General features: G+C 40.3%; 1 protein-coding gene across 9 annotated transcripts in view; it reads right to left on the bottom strand.

Moving 5' to 3' along the window:
• The window catches only part of si:dkeyp-72e1.9 (syntaxin-binding protein 4), a 189076-nt gene that overhangs the window by 71580 nt on the left and 94688 nt on the right, over positions 1 to 22808 (bottom strand). The gene's annotated exons all lie outside the window — the stretch shown is intronic.

Raw genomic sequence — 22808 nt, 5'->3', positions numbered from 1 at the left:
AGTACATGTTTCATTCCCGCTCTTCCTGAGATTCACGACTCTCCTCGACACATCTAGTACAACACTGGTTGGTGATTCTGGTGAACTGGTGATTCAAGTGTACTGCTGAGCGCAGCAGGACACCACATCACTCAGCATGGTTCGAGTCACTCATGTACTGCATGAATCAGTTCAGGTCTCCCTCCCACTGTCACTGAGTCAAGATTTGTGAACCTATTGAACCACTGTGCTGTTGCTGTACTGACAAATCAGTACAAATCTGCGTGAACGTGACTCCACCAGTGAACCCCGCACTGTGGGAACGAATGGAGCCTAATTTGTGCAGTATGGAAATCTTACTGAGAGTGGTGCTGTGTCACGGACTTTCACATTACACCAAGGACTGACATGGACGGACAGATGTGATTTGGGATCAATAATACAGCCATTTATGTAATGGAATTTTTTCTGATGTAATCTGGAATTATATCTTTTTCAGAAGGGATAGATTTTTGATCCAGAAGTTGTATTTAGTGATGTATTTTTTTCCTGTTTCCAATGAGCAATTTATCCACACCAGTGTGGATTTGAAATATGGCAGCAGAGCTCCATGACTGCCTGCAGATGGGTCCCCTCCCTTGTGCTTACGTATTGTGCTGCTTTGTTCATGGCCTGAACGAAGGAGGTAGAGGCAGTGGTATTTTCTTTGTCCAAAAGTTGAATTCTTTTAATCCGTTTTCTATCTGAGCGGTTGCTAGAACTTCTAATAATGGAAGGAAAGAGCCTTACTTTACAAGTAATGTTTATTACTTGTAAAGAAACAAACAAAGGAGTTAAAGTTCTACAAATAGAACACTTAGTGGCACTAAAGCCCTACTTATTCCCTATTTTAAATGTAAAGGAACAGATAATGCTGATATAGCTCTATGAATGGCACTCTAAGCCATAATAATTGCCTAATATAATGTAAGGAAATGAAAATGTAGTCATACGTACTTAATGATTAGGTCAACAAATCATTTGAACGAATCATTTTAATGTACTGATTCTAGTGATTCAGGTCAGTCAAAAGAACCGTAGTGCCCATCACTATTCTCTTGCCCTCTGCGAAGCCTTCTTCCTGTTTACTTGACGTCATCGGGGCATGCTCAGTTGCTGCTGTATTATTCTCCTTGGGAACGGGGCATGATGGGATGTAAAGCAAACCTGGACAATCTACAATTAGCGCCCATCCAATACACAACTATGGCTGTGTAGAGAATTAATCTAACTCTCTTAAATGCAAGGTCCATATCTAATAAAACGTACATAATCTGGGACTTCTTTGACACTCACCAGCTGGACCTTATGCTTTTAACAGAGACTTGGCTACGCGCCGGTGAAGTGACACCTTTTGTTGGAACTTTGCCCACCAGACACCAGTTTCCTGGGCTCTCCTAGGTTGTCAGGGAGGGGAAGTGAGGTAGCCACTATTATCAAAAACTGTTTTAAGCACAAACATACAAAGTCCAGGTGTCTCCACCTCATTTGAGTCCCAGCTTTTGCCCTAATGTTGTCCCGTGGATCTAATTATAGAGGTTTATCGCCCACCTAAATACAATAACCTTTTCATTTCTGAATTTCTCAGACTTCCTTGCTTCATTGCTCATTATGACAGACAAGCCCAGTGCCATGGGCAATCCTCTAGATTGTATTTCTGCAGGCTTGGAGGGATGCTTTGACCTCTTTTCAACACCTCATCTCCTCAGTTAAGGCAACCTACTTTTCTAATCTTATCACGAGTCATAAGCAAAATTCAAAATTCTTTTTCAATACTGTGTCACAACTTGTTGAGCTTAAACCAACTACCAAGTGCACAAACTTGATGGCTCATGACTTTTTTAAATATTTTTTAAAAACAGAGTTCATACAGTTTGAAAACCGATCACTCCTTCCTTATGTAGCTCATCCGTCTACACAGTTGCTTCACCTTTTGTTGCTCTCTGATTTTAATGTAATTTCCTTGCCTGCATTAACTGAGGTTGTTAATGCAGCACAACCTACAACCTTGGACCCTGTACCTGCTTGGGTTTCGAAGGATCAGTGGTTAGTTCTAGGACCCAATATTTTGTACTTACTTAACAATTCACTGACTATTGGACTTTTCCCTGCCTGATTCAAATCAGCAGTGGTTGTTCCAATCCTGAAGAAAGCTGGAATGTACGCTGACAGAGCTGCTAACTATGAGCCTATATCTCAACTATCATTCCTGTCTAAAGTCAGCTCATTGATCCACTAATAATCAGTTTGAGCCATTTCAGTCGGCTTTTAGATCTAGCTATTCCACAGAAACGGCTTTAAACAAAGTCGTTTACGCTCTCCTGGTGAATGTGCACCTCTGTTCTATTACTCCTAGATCCAGTGACATGCAGTCAGGGGAGGCCAGTGAGGCCAGGCCTCACTTGTCATCATGGAAAGAAAGAAAATAAATAATAATGATAACATAATATAAATTGTGATTCACTCAGTCATTTGTAATAAAAGTTCTTTTTTTATCTAATTTCCTAATTTTTTTTATCATATTCTCTATAAAATCGCAGACTTTTTGCTATTTTTCATGTAAATCCTTGGTGGCGATTGATAGCGAAGCTGGTGAGGCCGCAGCAATCTTGGCCTCCCCTGGGATTGCGCAATCCCATGTTAACTGCGCTGGCTTCCATTCTGTGAATGCATCTTCCTGTCTCTAGATCATAAATTCAATTGTTCAAACAGTTATGAACTGATTTTCCACAATTTAATATATGTGGATTCCGAATTGTGTTTTAGTCATCAAACTGTGTGCAGATAACATGTTTTCGTGCTGCTGCGCGATCATAAAAGGCAAAGCACTGGTTGTAGGTGAGGCAGGCAGTTTCTTGGCCTCTAGGCAGGGGGCGCTCAAGGGGCACCGCTCGTTATCCCAAAACTATAGAGTCACAACAAGTTATTGATGTTTTATTAGCGAGTTATGCTAAACAAGTAAAGCACTAAAAAGACTCTAAACATACAGCTGGAACAGGACTGATCAGGGAAGGCTTTTCTCCCTGGCAGTGAGCTCAATTGAGACTGAGAGACTTTTAAAACTGAAGAAGATAAAGAGAACTTCTACCGGAAAATGACCGATATTTTTGTTCAGAAAGAGCGCCACATGGACTTCATTTATAAGTAGAGGTAAGACTTCGATAATTACTCATGTTTTGTTTTTGTAATGAAATGTGTGTGATGTGTGTTATATTTTTAGAATGTGTTACAAATGCAGAAATCTATCATAACTCATAAACTGTTACCAATCAAATGACAAATAATTTAGTTTTATTTTTTTCATCAAAGAATCAATATTTTTTCCATGTCTCTTGGTGATTTGATTTGGCTCAATCAGTCTCCTTCAGCACTTTGCAATGAGACTACTCTGTAGAGTGTATATTTGTAAATCTGACTGATGACATCAATGCCTCACCAGCTATGAACCCTACCACACGTCACTGCCTAGATCTAAATGCTGCTATTTCCGCTGCTATTTTCTATCTATCTTCTTCCTCTTGGTCCCCTTTTGCGCTCATTTAAGATTACCTTTCATTGCTATGTCGATGATTTGCAGCTATATGTACCCTTTACAGTTGACAACACTGCAGACTTGTCGAAATTAGAGGCCTGCCTATCAACCATTAATGGCTGGTCATCTAATAACTTCCTGCTTTTTAATACAAATAAGACAGACTTAATGGCAATTGGACCACAGAAACGGCCACATTCATTTCTAAATCTTACCCTAAAGGAGCTATAAGTAATACTGACACCTTGGGGCTCAAATCGGTGAAACAGCTTGCCAATTATAACAATTTAATATACTGTTTTTTAAATGGTGTAAAACCCTTCTGAATTTTTACTAACATAATAGGGCTATTATATGTATCTGTTCTATTTCTGGTCTGCTTCTCTTACTGGCTTACTGGAACGTTAGCAGGCTACTGCTATTTTGTCAAGATAAAATACCAAATGCTGTGCTCTGTTTTGGGTACCCCGGGAAATCTCTTAAGATTGGCTGAGGAACCAGGAAGTAAACACGGGCTACACTCTGGACCGAAGTACTTCTGGACTGTACCTCTACGTTTGAAAGGAGAAAAACGTGACTAAGACATTGTTAATGGAAAGGACAGATTGTTTATAGGGAATGTTACTTCCATCTCAAGTGAGAAATGAGAATGATTTAGATTGATTTTATAGTAAATATCTTACTTAAAGCTCCTTTAAGATTGATGACCATGGGATAAAATGTAGGGATAAGATTAAGAACTTGGGAGTGTGATTTGACCCTGTGCTCACGTTTGAGTCTCATTTGAAGGGGGCAACTAAGATTGCCTTTTCTAATCTCAGAGACATTGCAAAAATTAGACACATTTTAAAAAATGGATTTTTATCCATGTATTTGTGTCCTCACGCATTGATTACTGCAATGCCATTTTCTCTGGGTTACCAAGGAAAAGTTTTAGGGGTTTGAATGCGGCTGCCCGTGTTTTAACTAAAACTAGGAAATATGAGCACATCACCCCAGTGGTAGTCTCTTCACTGGCTGCCTTGTCATGTTCGTGCAGAGTTCAAGATCCTGTTGCTCACCTACAAGACCTAAAACGGATTGGCCCCCTTTTACCTCTCGGACCTTTTGCATTTGTATGTTCATTCTCGAGCTCTCAGATCTCAAGGCACTATAGCCTTCTAACAATCCCTAAAGCATAAAAAAAAACTGCTGGCGAGCGTGCCTTCTCTTTTCAAGCTCCTCTTCTGTGGAATAACCTCTCACAGGACACCAGGTAGGCAGGTTCTGTAGGTGTTTTTAAAGTTGAGTTAAAGACCCACATTTTTACTGTCTCCAACACGCAGTAAATTTTATCTTCTGTTGTTTTATCTGTACTGTTTTTATTTGTCTTCTATCTCCTTGTAATTGTTCAGGGCTTTGTATGAAAGTACTTTATAAATAACGGTATTATTATTATTATTATTATCATTATTATTATTATTATTATTATTATTATGTTATTGTGGTATTTGTTCGTTTACATTTATTCCTCTGAGATTCCCTGGGTTTCTTGTATCTCTGTTAAGCTCTCTCTGTGTTAATTAGTCTCCTTCCCCCAGCTGTTCTGCCTTCCTTCTGCCACAGCTGCTCTACATCTTTTTTGATTACGTTTTTTGATTTGTTTATTTTATCTGGATTAAGTTCTTGACTGCTGGATTCTTCCAATATTTTGCCTCATTCTCTGTTCTAGTTCCATGAATGCCGTTACACCGTCTATTACTCTGCCTATGCTCCAAGCCTTGTTTCTTGACTGTAAGTGTTCTGTTTATTATTAAACCATTCTTCTCAGCATGTTGCTCCAAGTTCTTGTCTGCATACTGGTCCTTTAAAAAACTTATTGAAACGATTTATTGTTTTTTTTCTGCTGCTCATGGTCTGACCTCATGATTTTCATTATCTCCTGTGGGTTTGGAGCCTTCTTCTGACAGCCAATGCCCTCACAAAAATCTAAGCTGTAGCCACCCACTGTAGCATTATGGGTGGCAACAGATGTTGAAATTTACCTCACACAGGCTTTGCAGTCTAGTGGTCAGTAGAAGAGTGTTGTGCAATCGGCATGTGGGATAAATCAGACCGAGTTGAAAGCCACATGAAGCATAAGACTTTTACAGGCACCCAGGTACTGCCTCTCACAGCAGGGGGGCTCACTGTATAAAGACTTGCTGCCCAGGTTAATCGCCCTCTTTTTCGTCCACTGCCATAGCATCATTGGGTAGACCACGCCATCTCCCTTTGTGGAAAAGAGGAGCTGACAAGTTCGCAGAACCGCCACATATGCAGGCTGGATCAAAGCTAAGTCTGCAGCCTATTTGCATCGTAATCAGACGAGGGAGTAAAGAATCCGTCTATGCTGAAACCAGCCTTGTGATTTTTCTCAGCTGTTTACCTTGGAGTAATTCACTGCAGCCGGCTGCCCGTTGCCACAACCATTGACAATATGAAAGGTTTGACAGAGAAATAAACAGGGAAAGTTTAGAATGGTTTACTTAATGTGTTTTCACTGTATTTTTAACAACTGGACAGGCATAGCTCCCGCTAGCTTCTTTGAAACCAAGCTGATGTGGTTTGAGAATGTTTTTACGGTTATAACAAACTTTATTTCCATAAGGGTTTTATACATTGATAGGATGTTAATGTTTTCTGGTCCCCTCATCATGACCAAATAGATCTTATAAGTATTTTTAAATTAGCACCAAATATCCGCTAGCATAGCGCTATTAACTCCCCAGATAACAGTAGTGCTACCACAATGCTTGTTTTCGATTCCCTCCGCCATCGTTCAATAATGCTATGAGCATTATTACAGTATTAATATGGAACATTAATTTCGATTCAATGGTGTGTTGCATAACTTTAGGATTAACCCAGCAAGCGACCGTTTGCTAAAGCGCACCCTAGCTGCCCACAAAAAATAATTGCATTAATAAAGTGTCCTAAAGGTTATTGATTTTCACAGAGCAAATCATTCTTTAAAATTTTAATTTTCTTGAATAATGTTTTGTTTAACTCAGTATTTGCATTGTGAATGGTTTGAAACATATACCAAATGTTTTTCTAAATTAGTCAAGCTAATTTAACTTCATTCCATATTCCAGACTTAAAACTAATGCACACACACATTTCAGTTTTACCATGTTAGAAACCATGTTTCCCTCCACTCCATTTATGCAGAGCTTTGTGTTGTCACAAAAAATCTCAGTAAAATCCTCAGTTGGTCTTTGAGAGACCAACTTAAATACAGAAAATCACATTTAGAATAGAGATGGACACTAAATGGAAGAAAGCAGAGAAACAAAAGAAACCCGAAAACTCAAACACCAAATGATTATAACAAGTGTGGTCTCTCGGGGACAAGGACACAAACACTGCACTGAGAAACCCCTATACTTGTTCTTTTCATTTTTTTTCTGTTTATTAAAGTAGACTGGGCAGAAACGAAACACATTATTGCCACCTAGGAAGTTGTAGTGAAAACTGTAGATCTCTGAGTGCAACATGGTTGTTCAGCTGAACTAAAAATAGTAAGAATAGATGCAAGCCCCAAGCGGCTTGTGTACACAGACAGAGAGGTACAGTATGTCAGGGCCTTGATGCAGTCACTGTAGTGGCACATTCAGCTTTGGTTTGAATGTACTCATCCCAAGAGTGTTTGACACTAAAGAGTCAAAATACAGTTCTCAAGACATGTTCTATATTTAGAGATAACTGAAGGGAAGGGTTTTCAGAAGTAAACAGAGCATTCTCATAGAACAGACCCTTACCCTAAGGTGCTGACACTTCTATCTAAATCCTTATTTAATACATGCAACAAATATCTTTAACAAAACTGCTTCCTTAACACACACACATTCCTGTAGTCTATCTCTCTTCCCCTTCATTCTCCTCCCCCTTTCTTGTCATATTGCCCACATTTGACAGAGTGGGTGGACGGAGAGGCGAGGAGGATGGGATTAACACGAGAGAAGCAGCGGAGGCTGCAGAAAACGTGTGATATGTGCAAATCCTAAGGGTGTTTGGGATCGGTTAGCTACTACAGGACCATACACATTGTTGCTATTATAATGTACCATCCACTTCAATTTGGGAAACCATTGGGGGATCAAAAGATAAAGAAGCAAAAAACCCCAAAAAAAAAAAAAAAAAAAAAAAAGACCTGCTGATATTTAACATGTACAGATGGTTTTAGCAGGAGAAACTCCCCAGAAAGACGCAGTTGGGCTCCTGCCATGAAAGATAGTTTTTCTGCCAGAGCATTCAACTAATTCAACTATTCCTGGAGGCAATGCAGACAAACCTAAAACACTATGAATAGTATGAAAAAGTTCTGTATATTTTTGTCACTCATTCAGAATGTAACACATATTATATAGATTTATTACACATAGAGGGAAATATTCCACTGCTTTATATTTTGTAATTTTAATTTAATTTTAAACCCCAAATTTCATTGTCAGAAGAAATTGTAATATTATGGATATGTCAAATATTAGAAACAAATAGTGTCATGCTCTAATCAGCAAATTAACTCAAACACCTGCAAAAGTTTCTTCCACATGGTCGCACGGTCTGGGCCAGTATTTGACACACTCATGGGGAAGACTGCTGACTGGACAGATCTCCAAAAGACTCCACAAAGAGGACAAACCACAAAATGTTATTAGTAACGAAGCTGGTTGTTCACTGAGTGTTGTATCAAATATAAAGCCGAGTAGAAGGACACTACAGACTACTGCAGGGGTCAGGCTACAAGATCTGATCAAGAATCAATTACACTGTCTCTCAGATGTAAATATCCATTTGCACAAACTTTTAGGTGTTTATTGTAGAATCATGCACATTGTAATATTTTCTTTTTTCCCTTTCTGATAAGTTAATTATCTTCTGCTTTAGAACTTTACTTTAAATTAGCTTTTTTAATTAATATTACTTAATGTAGTGTGTAACTCTGGTGTATCCTGTCTATGTGTTTGTGTCACTGTCCTGCCCAAATTTCCCCATCATTGGACGATAAGGCTATTATCCACAGTCAACACAGCCATCTACTAGTAAGTTTTAGAACCCCTCATGCCTCCTGACAAGCTTAATAGGATGTTAATTTAATTTTTCAGCAGGACTTGATAACGACCCACACTGCTAAAGGTTCCAAAACCTGGTCCAATTACCTTGTTATTGCGCTTGATTGGCCTGCACACCGGCCTGACCTGAACACCACTGAGTATCTATGGAATATTGTCCAGAGGAAGATGAGACCAACAGTGCAGATGACCTGAAGACTGCTATCAAAGCAACCTGGGCTTCCTGAACACCTCAGCAGAACCATAGGTAAGCTCCTCAATGCCACACTGCTAGATGCAGTAATGCATGTATAAGGAGCACAGACCAAGTATCAAGTGCATAGAAATTATCATACTTTTTAGAAGCCGGACATTTCTATTAAAATATTTTTTTTAATTAATCTTATGCATTGTTCTGATTTTCTGAGACACCAATTTTTTTGTTTTTATTATCAGTATGCACCCTTGTGGCACATCACATTTAACATATGCTCTAGAAATATTATTTCTAGTTGTGCATTCTGCAGCTGCATTTTTAGCAATTCCGATTTGATTACACGTTTCTGTTTTCTTGTAAAAACCTAGTATAGCTGTTTCACAGGGAGATTTAGCAACAAAAAGACATTTTAATTTCAGTTGCATGTCTACTGTACAGTGGCACAATGGGTAGCACTGTTGCCTTGCAGCAAGAAGGTCCTAGGTTCAAGTCCTTCCCTTGCCCTTGGTCTTGAAACATGGAGTTTTCATGTGTAGTTTCACTCCGCTCACCTGTTTGTCCATTTTTTTAAACCTCACTCAGTCCTCAGCTACCTGTCGGTTCGTCACACCTAATCTCCCATTTATCCACGTGTGCACTCCCTGTTTTGGTAAGAGCTCCCAGCACCTTGATTCTGTTTTGATAACCTGTTCTGTCTGTTCTGCCCAGTCTGTTTGCCTGTTACCTGTCAAGTGTGCCTGGATGTCCGCCTTACCATCTGTTGGATTCTGTTCTGTTTGCCTGCCTGATTCCCACTCCTCACCTGCCCTTCAGTAAGACCAGTTAAAAGCATTGCAGTGTTTGGCTGAATACCGGGTTCATCTCCACACCAGAACATTACAGCTACACACTAAAAAAGCAGTACAGTACAGTAAGCATCTGTGTCCATCTATGGCAGCGGAAAAAGTGTCTTCATCATCCTATAATGAAAAATACAAGGTGCTCTAATCCATAATTAACAAAACCCTGTGGGGTTTAAGACTACAACTGCATACAGTAGTTGTGGGACTTAAGGCTCCCCAACTGTCAGCAGACCATCCACAACTGATAAGACAAAAAAAAGACTGTTAAATTACACATTTACCCCAGGCAAGTAAATCACTTAATTTGCTGTTTTTGGGGTCTCCCCTCAACACCGTTAGGGCCACATCTAGGGTGCCCAGCAGAGTGAAACAATGTGTTACATTTGACTGGGTCAAATTCTGAAAAATGTAAAAAAATAATTCAACATGCTTTTTTAAAACCAGAGTTGCAGCCATTGTCATAGAGCAGCATTGGCTGTAAATCAAAATACGCTGTGTCCCACATCATGACCAACCAGTTAAATTTCACATGGAGGGGAGCACAATGTGAACAACACCATGAGTCAAGAAACACACAGGTGCGAAAGCCTCTTGCCGATCTATGGACTCAGTTTTATTCACACCGAAAGAAGCCTGCCAGACAGACAAGGGAACAGCGGCTAGGATCAATAACATAATTAATAATATTTAACTCAACACAAAAGTTTAATAATGCTTTTCTGATGCTTTTCTTTTAAAAAGTTAAAATGTTTTTACAAGTTGAATTAAACTTCCAGAAGATTAAATAATGTTTTTTATAAACTTGTGCAAATTTTTTGTTGCGCACTAACAGGCAAAGGAAAGATCGATAAATATAATGTGAGATTTGTGTTAAAATAATGATCCATTATGATGATCCACATTTGGTTTTTGAGATCAGTCACATCACATTTCTCCACTCATACACTGCCACCTTTACTTCAACGTAAAATTATTTATAATTAATATAAAAGTGAGGTTGGCACAAAATGTACAAGAAAATCAGTGTCAACTACAACTACAATACAAAGATATGGGTGTGCACGAGCCAAACACTGGCACAAGGATAAATTACCATATCAGTTATTTCAACAACTCCTTATCCGATTGTTTACTGCATATATTACATATAGCCAATTAATGGATGGTGGGTTGAGGTTAAACATAACAGCTGATAATTACACCCTACCTGATTAAACTGTATTTTTATATTTCATCTTGATTTGCTGCCTCCTTCTTGTGCTTGTCAGGTTGCACCTAGGCACATAATCAATATGCACATCCTCCGTTTTTGGACACTGAATAATGTGAGAATACAGCTTTAATTTTCTGTCAAACAACTCACATTAACTTAATTCTCTGTCAAATAACTCATACTGATTTGTTCAGCAATTCTCTGCTGTTGTTGTTGTTTTTTTAGCAGTAACAGCATTGGCCGTTCTTTCTGATATGGGGCTCTGGGGAACAATCAACTGCATGAAAATCAGGCGAGTAATCAACAAAATACCAAACAGCTGGGGGAAAACACAACGCAGGCAAACTGAGAAAGGCACAACACGGAAATAAACTATACACAAAACATAAACAGCAGATGATTGTGACAAGTCCTTGAATTTGGCCCGAATAAACGTGAATAAATTGTCCAGGGCAGAGGTCTGCAACCTTTACAATCCAAAGAGCCATTCTTGTCCTCAATCCAGCTAAATAAAACTCACATAAAACAGCTTGTGTTATATAACCATTTGACTAAAGACAACTTATATTTTTTGATGACTATAGGACATTTTAAAGAACCACCATTTTATTTCTATTTTTAGGTTTAATAAATAATTCTTAGGTTTGCAATAAAAAGATTGATACATTTGCTTCTATAGGGTGTTGGTATTTGTGCAAATTATATAAAGAAAGCACATAACTTCCAACCTTATGACAAGAAAAATAGATCTAAAAATATTACCAGTACTTCTGGTGTTTTTCTGTTGTGGAAATTCACTGCAATTATTTCATGAAAGTCTGCTAAAACCTACCTTTGTTATTTAATCTGTATTTATATGTTATAATTTTCATATACATAATATTGTGGAAGGTCCTGAGAACCCCTTGTGGCTCTGGAGCCACAGACCCCTGATTTAGTCTAACAAATGTAAATATGAATACCGTCAGCACTAGGTTGAAGCCTGACCTTCACAATTGGTGAACTGTGTCTGTTCAGGGAGTTTGGGACTTCTCTTATAGAGTGGTGCAGACAGTGAAGAACCAATGCTGATAGTTTTTTATGCAGGGTTTAACAGTTTACCATCCTAACAATTCAGCACACCCTCGTAAACATTAGGTAAAATGTAATAAAGTGACTGAACCATATATGACTCATTATAATATCCATCAGAAGGTCAAAGGCATGCATCTTTCAGTCAAAGGTTTCAGTATGTACTATACACTATTATCAGAAACCACTTTATTTTCAACATAGACCTATTGTCAGGACTCAGCCAGCAGAGTCGCGCAGACACAACGGTTAAACCAGGAGCTGGAGACCGCTCTCCGTTGCCTCACATCCACCAATCCCTCTGATTGGAGCTCTTACTTATCCTGGGTTGAGTACGCTCACAACAGCCACGTCTCCATGGCTACATGGTGTGTCCCCCTTTGAGGCCTCATTAGGCTATCAACCTCCATTACTCCCTGACGATGAGAGGCAAATCGCTGTCCCGTCCGTCAACCATCACATCCACCGTTGCAAACAGTTCTGGACCCAAACCAATAGCTCTCAAGCTCTCAATAGAACCGCTGAGCAGAATCATCGATTCGCTGACCGGAGGTGGGGTCCCTGCCCCCACCTACCATCCTGGTCAACGAGTCTGGCTATCCACCAGGGATATCCCCTCAAGATCCACCTGCCGCAAATTATCTCCCCGTTTCACTGGCCCCTACGAGATCCTTTCTGTCTCCGTCTCCGTTCTGACTCCCGAATCCACCCTACCTTTCGCGTTTCTCAGATTAAGCCTGTTGTCTCCAGCCCGTTTTGTTTTTCTCCAGTTTTTTCGTGGTTTGGAACTTTTCACCCGAGTGGCTCTACACCCTGAAGACCAAGCTCCTGGATCCTTACCCGCTCAGATCTGGCTCTAAGATCGATCTCCCTGCTCAAACTCCCTTGGTTCTACCAAGCCGGGTGCAAGACCCCTTCCCTGGATACACCCTGGTACTTATGGACACACCTGGTTCCTCCCGCGGTCCCTGGATCACTGGACTGCCGGCGCTGCTCGGACCCTGCCCTCACCCATGCTCACCTGTCTCACGGAAACCGGCCACCACCTCCATCTGACAAGCGCTGAGTCCGTGCTGCTTCCCCCCAGTCTGGTTGCCGTTCTCTGTGGTAAGCTTACGTTCCCCAGTCATCTCACTTTGCGTTTACCGAGTACCTAGTCACTTCTCTCTTCCCCTCTAGACCGAGCTCTTCCTCTGCGGCTCAGCTGGGGCTGACTTCACCGTGTTCAGTTTCAATCCTGTGTTTACAATAAACATCCTAAAGATTCTTCCTGTTTGCTGAGTGTGTTCCACATGTGGGCCAAACATTTAAAATCAAACATGACACCTATGTTATTTAATACCTTTAAGACAGCATTGAAACTCTTATCATTTTTCTGTTTAGGACACTGTGTAAGTGAAATCAGTATCAGGTAGCAGGTGAAATCAGTTAGACACAGCCGTGCTTCGCCTTGGCAAGTTCTATTATCCTTTGGGTTGGTTTGGGAATGCGCAAACTGATGACGTACAACATAAAATGTAAGCTGGTATGCTGCCTTTCATGCTTGTTCAGACTCTGCAGCTGCACTTGTGGCTCCCAAGTAATAATGCATTTTATTATGATTATTATTATTAATAATATAATAAGCTATATAGCTTATGAGCTTAATAATTAATAAGCTCATTAAAGCCAGAGACCTAGGTAGGAATTATCTGAGCGCTTAAATCTCTCGGGTTGATAAAAGTTTTGTTCAGTGCTGTCAAAAATAAACTCTGACGATGAAGACAAGTGTTGGAATCTTCCTTCCAACTGTCTAAATGGGCAAAGAACCTCAAGGCTGTAGGTAACATTTACAAACAGTAGTATAAACTTGATTTACCTTATTTCCTGCTTCTACTAAAACCTCTTGACACTTAAACATAACAGCAAGTATTTTACTAGTTGAAAAAGTGTCATTATTAATCCATAGAGTCCTACAATTCCCAAGGGAGTCATTGTTTAGCTTCTGGCACATACTGAAAATAGGTATTGTGGAAATCATAGAAAATATAAAATCCACAGGAGAAATACCATAATAACTGCAGCAGTTAATTACCCTAAAATTAAAGGTACTAATCTGCCAAAATTACAGATTTTGCTGATGTTATATTTAAGTTCATGGTGAAAAACCAGGAATCACAATGCAGAAATTATTTTCACAGAGGATAGAATTTTGGTATATTTAGGTTTTATAATAATTTCATAATTTGTTTCAGTGATTTAGTAACCCTTTGGAGTAGATAGAAGGCTTGGTCGCAGTCCTAATATTTCACTTTCTCAAGCATAAACTGTCTTATCAAATTTATGATAAGAAGAGGATGGCATGAATAGAACTAAATAAGACCAGATAGTATTTTGGATATTTTTTCATGCAATCAACCCTGAGAGCAGGTGAGATGGTCTTGAGCATGCACAGTTATTCAAAAGGGACTTGGTCATTTCTTACCTACATTTCTGGAAAAATCATTCTCTCTATCTTTAAGGTAAGCAAACTTCAAACATATTACGTAAATTTACTTTTAACTATCTCTACCCTCTGTTTGTGTACAAATTAGTTTGTATATAAAGTCTGTGTACAAATAGGTTTGTATAAAAAGTCTAAATATTTAGTTATTTTGTTTATGTCACCTTTTAGGAAATGAAGTTATTTTACATAGGTTCGGGAGCTGGACCACGCCTATGTTATGCCATAATAACGCCATGATAAATAATTGATCTCAGATTGAATTCTGAACAGTGGAAGAGTTTAACAAAGGAACTGCACTCTGGCTGCAACATGAGACCCTCAAGGCTTGGATGGCCCTTCTTCTCACCAGGGGTCCTGCTGCTATAACAACCTTCCTCCCACAGACACAGACCCTCTCTCTCTTCAGCTCTACAGCAGCTCTCTCAGATCACCGCTCCAGGACGAAGCTACCAGCCGTCACCTCCTCCCTCCTTTAGACAAAGGAGGAGAGGGAGGCTGGCTGAACCATGAGGCCATATGGCCTCCTCTGATGAGACATCTGAAGGAATGTAGCTGGGCCAGCCACGCTTGATTCAGGGTCTTCTAGACTCAACTGCCTGCTTCAGCAGAGAACCTCTCAATGCCCAGGGAACATGTCCGGGCAAATACAGAGCTAAGTTTGCTGTCTTAACCTCATCACCGGTAGCAGGAGCAAATATCCTGCCTGCCAATACAGCCTTGTGTATTTCTCTTCAGCTGGTTCCAGGCAACGCAGAGCTGAAAAGCCGGCACAGGAGCAACTTCCCCATGCTGAGGAGAAATCTGCTCAAATCGGACTGCAACCGGGTCAGAGAACGTGCTCAGACCAGGCCTCTGAACCCGACCACGCTGTTAGCTCATGCTGCAGGGCTAAACGTTAGCCTGCCAAGAAGAAACCAACGGTTCTCCCTCCTTCAACGCTCCTTCCGTGAATGGCCAAGCTGGACAGAACTGACACGAGACAAAGGACAGGTTTGGGCAGCGAGCTGAGGGTGAAGTTATAAGGTTTATTGAGAAATGTTTTTTAAACCGTTGGACACATAGTGTTTATAACAAAAGGGCTAACCGGTAGCTCGCGATAGCCAAACTGCTATTAGCCTTGCTAACATCCGGTTTCGGACATTTCAAAAGGAGTACGTTTTAAAGCATAAAGCGTAACTGTTCTGCTCCGCCATCCTCCGATGGTGTTATGAGCCTTATTCCCGCATCAATATGGTATATTAATGCCGTTTTTTTAAGGCAATTTTGATAACTTTATGTTGTAACCTCTTAGCCACGATTCACTGCAGCGACCCCTAGCGGCCAGAGGTAGAATCACATAAACAAAGGCAAGCGATTCTGAACTAAATGATTTTACAGGACAAACCAGTCCTCAGAATATTATTTCATAAAATAATGTTCTGGTTAACTTGTGCTTTGCATTGTGAATGATTTGAAACACATGACAAATGTTTTTTTTTTTAACTCGATTCCATGCTTTTGGAATCAGATCTGCAGTTGAACCAGGATTCACTGAAGTATTCTAATGATGATCAACCACTTTGTTTTGTCTTTAGTTTTTTAAAAATTTTTTTTACATGTAAATAGTTCCTTAGCTTAGCTTCTTTTTATCTTCATTTTGCTTAGTAGTTTAAGTTTCACAAGCCTAGTAGAGAGGATTTATTAATCAAAATATTGTGTTAATTCAGGTAAACAGCATTACATAGTGATGTTCTCTGGATGTTCATTTTATTTCTGTTATTAAATTCTTGAACTTGAAAAGAAGTTGTCACTCCTTTATTCTATGTGTGTGCAGGTTTTGCTGTTAAAAGATCGCTAGTGCTCGAATTCATCCCTTTCAACCATTATCTTGATATTAGCTTAAGAGCTGATCATCACCAGACAATACTTAACAGACAGAGAGTTATTTATTAAACATTAAATAACTTTAAACAGTGTATAATTGCACAACACCTACAAACACACCTCGCATCTCTTTAACTCTTCATCTACGTTGATAATTCTCCTCTTCCAGTAACGAGACAAGTTCCAAGTGTAATGATTAATGCTGGTGAACCCAATATTCAGCTGGACAGAGTTACATTTAAGAGATTTATTGTGAAGATGATGAGTAGTGGCAGGTGAGGCAGACAAACAGAACCAGACTAGGCAGATGAATCTTGGCTGAAGGTGCAGGCAGGCTGGGATGAGCAGGAGACCAGAGGATGCAGGCAGTGACAGGCAATGTGAACCGTGGGAACCACCAGAACAGGCAGAGGAAGGTAAAACAAAATCTAAAGCAATGTGTGACCAAGGGCGCTTGGGAATGGGCAAAGGTTGAAGTAGACCACTGGGGGGTTGGTGACGGGACTTGCTGCGGGCACTAACTGAACAAGCTATGACATAGCTCTTAACGTCCATGTATAATGATGGCCACCAGAAGTGTCGCCTGATGAGTGCAACGGTTCGGCTAATTCCTGGATGGCGAAGGAGAATTTTGCCGTGTGGGCCCAATGGATGAGGCGGGAACTAAGCGAAGTGGTGACAAACAACCGATTAGGGGGTCCTTTGCCAGGATCTCATTCAAATTGTTGAGCCTCCAGTACCTGATCTTTTATATCCCAAAATAGGGCCCCAACAACGCCAGAGGAAGGAATAATGGTGGAAACTATGGGCTCCTGATCGCTGGAGAACAGTCTGTACAAGGCATCTGGTTTAGTGTTTTTAGAGCCAGGCCAATTAGAAATGACTAAATTAAAACAGGAAAAGAACAGTGACCAACAAGATTTCCTAGGGTTCAGCCGTTTTGCCTCTTGGCAGAATGCCTTTTTGGCTTCAGGTGACCAAATGAAGGGTTTCTTGGAGGAGGTGAGACTGGTGAGGGGTAGGGCAGTCTGACTAGTTTCTGATGAATCTTCTGTAGAAGTTTGCAAATCCTAAAAACCGTTGAAGCTGCTTACAAGTAGACCGAGTGGGCCTGTTGAGGATGGCTTGAACCTTCTCGGGGCTCTTCTTCACCTGCCAGCTCTCGAGGATGTGTCCCAAGAAGGTATGGGAAGGGGCATGAAATCCACATTTCTCTGCTTTCACAAAAAGTTTGTTCTCTAAGAGTTTTTGGAGAACCTGTCGAACATGCGTCTTGTGTTCGGCAAGGATTCTGGAAATAAATGTAATATCATCAAGGTACACAAAAACAAACCCGTTAAAAAATCTGCAGAGAGAAGTGTCAGTAGATATTTGTTTTTATTAGTGATTTGGTTTAGACCCCTGTAATCGATGCAGGGCCTTATTCCATCCTTTTTTCCAACGAAGAAAAATCCTGCCCCTACAGGAGAGGTTGAAGTACCAATGATCCCAGCAGCCAAAGACTTATTAATGTACTTCTCCATGCTCTTTCTCTCAGGTTTGGACAAGTTATATAGTCTGCTTGACAGAAGGGGAGCTCCAGGGAGTAGGTCTATGTCGCAATTGTATGGGCGGTGAGGTGGAAGGGACAGGGTTTTAGATTTGCTAAAAACCATATGGAGATCATGGTAATCGTGGGAGTGGAAAGTCTGGGAGGGGTGTCACTGCTGACTGCAGGCAGTTTGACAAGCAGTGATTGCTCCATGCCTTCACTCTGTTGCTCCGCCAAACTAGGTGAGGTAGATGAAGGGTAAGCAAGAAATTTTACTGGTTCGGTTCTGTGAGTAATAATATGGAAGGGACTGCCATCAACAGTCGAAACATGGAGTGGGTCAGCGAGACAGTTAACTGGAACCAGCAACTGTTCTGCCAAAGTCTTATCAATAAGGCTTTGCTCACAACCAGAATCGATAAGAGCAAAGGAGGAAATGGTTGTTCTACCAAAACAGAGCAGGGTAATGTCATGCAGAAAGGCTTTCTATTTTTAAAGCTGCCCACCAGTCCCTTCCTGTTTAACTGTTTAGGGCAGGAGGAGATGAAATGGCCATTCTCTCCACAATATAAACAGACTCCTGTCCTCACGCTGCACTGTCTCTCCTCTGGGGATAACCGGGTATGATCAATCTGCATCGGTTCTCCCGGACCCAACTCCGCAGAGCCAGGATTCCCAGGGGAACCTGCGAAAAAAGTAGGGAAAGTGGGTAGGTGTCTCTGTTGCTTAGCTCAGGTTCTCGCTCGAATTCTATTATTAATTTAAATTGCTAAGGAGATTAATTCTTCTAAAGTATTTGGCTCATACCTGTATGTTAGCTCATCCTTTAATAGTTCATCCAGGGCTTGTAAAAATGCCCCTTTCAATGCTTCTGAGTTCCAGGCAGAAGATGCTGCTAGAGTATGGAACTCAATAGCTACGGATTGGATACCTTGTTTAAGGTTCCAAATTTTAAGGTGATATTTTAGCTCTATTCTGCGTAGCCAAAGGTCTGTTTAAACTCAGAGTTCAACAAATCAAATGTGGTTTGGAGTTGTAGATCTTTTTCAAAACTTGCCTTTGCCCATTAGAGGGCTCGTCCTTTCAGTAATCCTACCACAAATTAAATTTTATCCTGGTCGCTAAGGAAAAAGTGAGGAGAAAGGCAGAACACAAGAGAACACTGCAATGAGAACCCACCACACTTCCCAATCTCACCCGAATAAGGCTCAGGAGTGAGGAATGAAGCTAGCTGGAAGTGGGAAGTCATTGGTAGGGTTTGTTCAGGGACGGCGGTTGCGGCAGTTGGGGAACGAGAAGGTTATTTTAAGAAGCTCCTGACAGACCAAAGTGAGTTCATCCATCCATTGGTGGGCCTTTCTTTGCTGTTCAACAAGGGCTTGGAGTAAATTATCACGCTGTTGAATTAGGCTCTGGTCAAAACGAGTAATTCTGCTGGATCAGACTGGCCGGATGATTCTGTCATGTTTTAAGGCAATTTCCTGATACATGCGGAATCACATGAGAGACCAGGTAAAGTGAAGAAGGTTTATTTACAGAGAGATTAAGTAAAGGACTCAAATCCACCAAGGTCAGCTTAGCATTAACAGAGTCCGCTTCGGGTATGTTTTGCCGTAGCTGGTAAAAGCGGGGGAAGGTGTTAGGATTCAGTGCTGCTGGTTATGGGCCTGGGTCCAAGAGTGAGTTCCAGTAAGGTTGCCTTCTTGGAAGTGAACAACATGCTGGAGTGCGGGCAGGCAGATAAGGAGACTTCGATTGTCAAAAAGGGTCATCGTGGGTAATCATCCGGCGAAGAGTGATGATCCTTGACCTCCTTTTAAGCCCCAGTCAGCCTGATCAGGGGATTTGCTCCAGGTGTGCAGGATCCAGAGCTGACTGGACTCTCCAGCAGAGATCTTCTCTAAAACAGGAACTTTCTCTCACACAAGGAACCAAACACACCAGAATCCTAACAGACTGATCCTCATGGTTTGTATCCTTTTCCGTTTGGGGCTGTGAGCTTGTGTATTTTGTGCACTTGAGGGGAAATATGTTTTTCTGGAGGAGTCAGCAAAACAGAGCCCCCTAGAGTCATAGAATTTTGTGGGAAATTATGTAACACGAACTTTATGAACAACACCTTTACTTCCCCTCAACACATGCAATAATCTATTAGAGGCCTTTCTGTAATACTTAGAACAGCAGTCTTCAAAACACAGTTGAACTGCAACAATGCCCACATGGGCAGTGATAAAGTTTACAATGGTATAGGCTGCCATCATAATTTGAAAACAATCATAGTGCTTGACTGAATACCAGTGTGTATCAATGGTATTTTTATGCAGGCTGATTAAAAAAATACCAAAACAAAACAGAATCAGTGACAAAACACATTGGTTTCTGATAAGCATGGCCACTGACTAAAGGCACCAGGTAAACCTGGCTTTTAGCCAGGTTTATCTAATCACCATGTTAACTTATGTGTTACTGCTATTGTGAAAAGCTGTTTCAATGCTTTATTCAGCCAGGACATCTGGAAAATCCCAGCTTAATTTTTTTCTTGGCCTCAGGCAGTGCATGATACTAACTTTTGATTGTGTTTCTGTTTCCAACTGCAGAGAGGATCTCGCCTGTGCAGTGAACACCTGATTGGCAACATATCAAGCTCAAGTTGAACTGGTGACTTGGAAGACCATGTCCATGTTGCACATCCTCCTCATCAGGTCTGTCTGGACTTAGTGACTTGTTAGCTGCGTCAAGGACTAAGGCCTCCATAAATGGGTTACGCCACCAGCGCGTCCAACTTGTTATTGTTGATCAACCCAGAGCAAGAGTAATTTTGTCTAATGTATTTCTTCCACTGTGGAATACCCTTCATGTGGTCTCATTTCTTTAAAATTTTTGTTTCAGATCTCAGCAATACTTTGAGGATATTGGACAGGATATTGAATAAGTTCTGTTGTTCACTGAATGTTTGAATAGAAATAATTTCTTTAAGTGTTTCCTTTGTACTTATTTCCATTTTCATTTGCCATATAGAAAGCCTAACGAACTACAGTCCCTTTTGTGTTGGACTGTATTTTACAGTAAGATTCTACCACAGCTGCTGGTAAAGTATTACAAAGTTCAATAAAAAAAAATATTTGGACTGTATCAGGACTTCTGTGTGTACACTATGTTTACAATATATCTGTGGTTTTAATAGTAATTTTCCATAAACAGTTTACCATTCTGAGGGTTGGAAAAATATTATACCATAATGTGTTGTACAGTACAAACGCATTTACTACGGTCTAGCAACCACAGCTGCCAGTATTTTACTGTAAATTCTAAGTGTGAAGGTGAATAAAAACATCCCATCTTTTTTGCTTTCAGAGAACGCACCATGCTAAGAACTACCTGGTCACGCTGGTAACAACACTCTTCAGTGTGGATGCTGTTAATGAGAGAAGGCGACTCGGTAGCATTGTTTACTTGGACAAAGTAATCAGAATAAAACGGCAGATCGGAATACAAATGTGTCATGTAAACACACCAATAAGAATGTTGTGATCAGATTAAGCTCAATCAGAATGAAATTGTTATTCACATAAGACTGGCGTGATCGGGAAATTTTGTGCATGTAAACATAACTAGTGTTAACTATTTTAGCATTTTGAAAGGAAGCTGTATTGCTTCCTTTTCAAATGACACATCAAGACATATCTATTGATCATTCAGCAGAAAATCACTCTTTCAGCCTATAAAAGGAAGGCTAATAACAGACAAGCAAAGTTGCTGTGTTTTATTCCGATGAGCTTAATATGTGTTACTTGGGGCTCGTGCTATTTAAGAATGTTGGCAGCCTGGTAAGGATCTACATTTTAGAGGAAAATTTGTAACAAGACTGCTGTTTTTGTAACAAAAGCCATCCTACAGTGGTAATCGCTTATATAAGGTGCAAAGGTCAACTTGATGATCTCATGTTTTTGTTTAAAGCCCTTTTATCACAACTTCAGTCTCACATAAAAAAATATATAAAACACTGACATGACAGGAAGGCTAGTTTAAATACATTTAACTATTGTCTGAGATGAAAATAGGAATTGGTTAAAGTCTGTATTGGCAGGTCAAAGCTTTACTAAAACCAAATATCTGGATACCAGCAATAAAAATCTATTTTTTTGCATAATATTCATATTTAAAACATTTTACCTAAAGCCTCCCAAACATGTTGAAGAAAACAATTTTGCTGACGTCAATTTGTTTAGACCCAAGATCATGTACATCAGAACCTCTTACCAACAAGCAGCAACCTGAGTTTTAACTTTTAATATATAGTAGTCCGTGCAATCACCTTTACATGTTGTGGCTTAGTGGGATAATCGTGGGTACGATTTGCAGTTTAATTCCAGGTGAGAACTTCTCCTTTTGTTGCCAATCTCAGCTTCACTCCTAAGCCAATTTAAGGTTTACAGAAAGGTTTAACCAAGAAAAGTCACTTGGAGGTTGCTTGTACAACCTGCATAGGAACTTCATTACGGTGGACCGAGACAGACATGCCTGTGTGTTTACACATAGCAGAGTTACATAGAGCTGTCACTGCTGATGGTTCATCAGCATCAGCCAACTGAAACTTATCAACCTTTTCTCCTAAAAAGAGTGAAATCTTGTAGGTTCTTACTTTGCATTCTCTGCTTAACATTCAGCAGGGGAAATACAGCACTGATGCAACACTTAAAATGCCCTTTAGAGTTGGTAATTTTATTTTTATGCTTCATAACTGCATACATGTCTGACGGATGTCTTTTATTTCTAAAACAGACTGGAAGGCAGTAGATGAGTTAGACTGAACCACCTGGAAGGTGCAGGACTGTGGGACTAGAATTTAGCAGTTATAACTCATGTTTGATTTTTAGTTTGTCAGTAAAAAGTAAACTGAAAGTTAATAAAACCTTTTGAATTTATCATGCAGCTATTCCAGTTGCTACATTGATCCAACA

The sequence above is a fragment of the Fundulus heteroclitus genome, chromosome 16 (assembly GCF_011125445.2).
Source record: "Fundulus heteroclitus isolate FHET01 chromosome 16, MU-UCD_Fhet_4.1, whole genome shotgun sequence".
NCBI lineage: Eukaryota > Metazoa > Chordata > Actinopteri > Cyprinodontiformes > Fundulidae > Fundulus > Fundulus heteroclitus.
The sequence above is the reverse complement of the archived record's forward strand: the minus strand, read 5'-3'. Positions and strand labels throughout refer to the sequence as shown.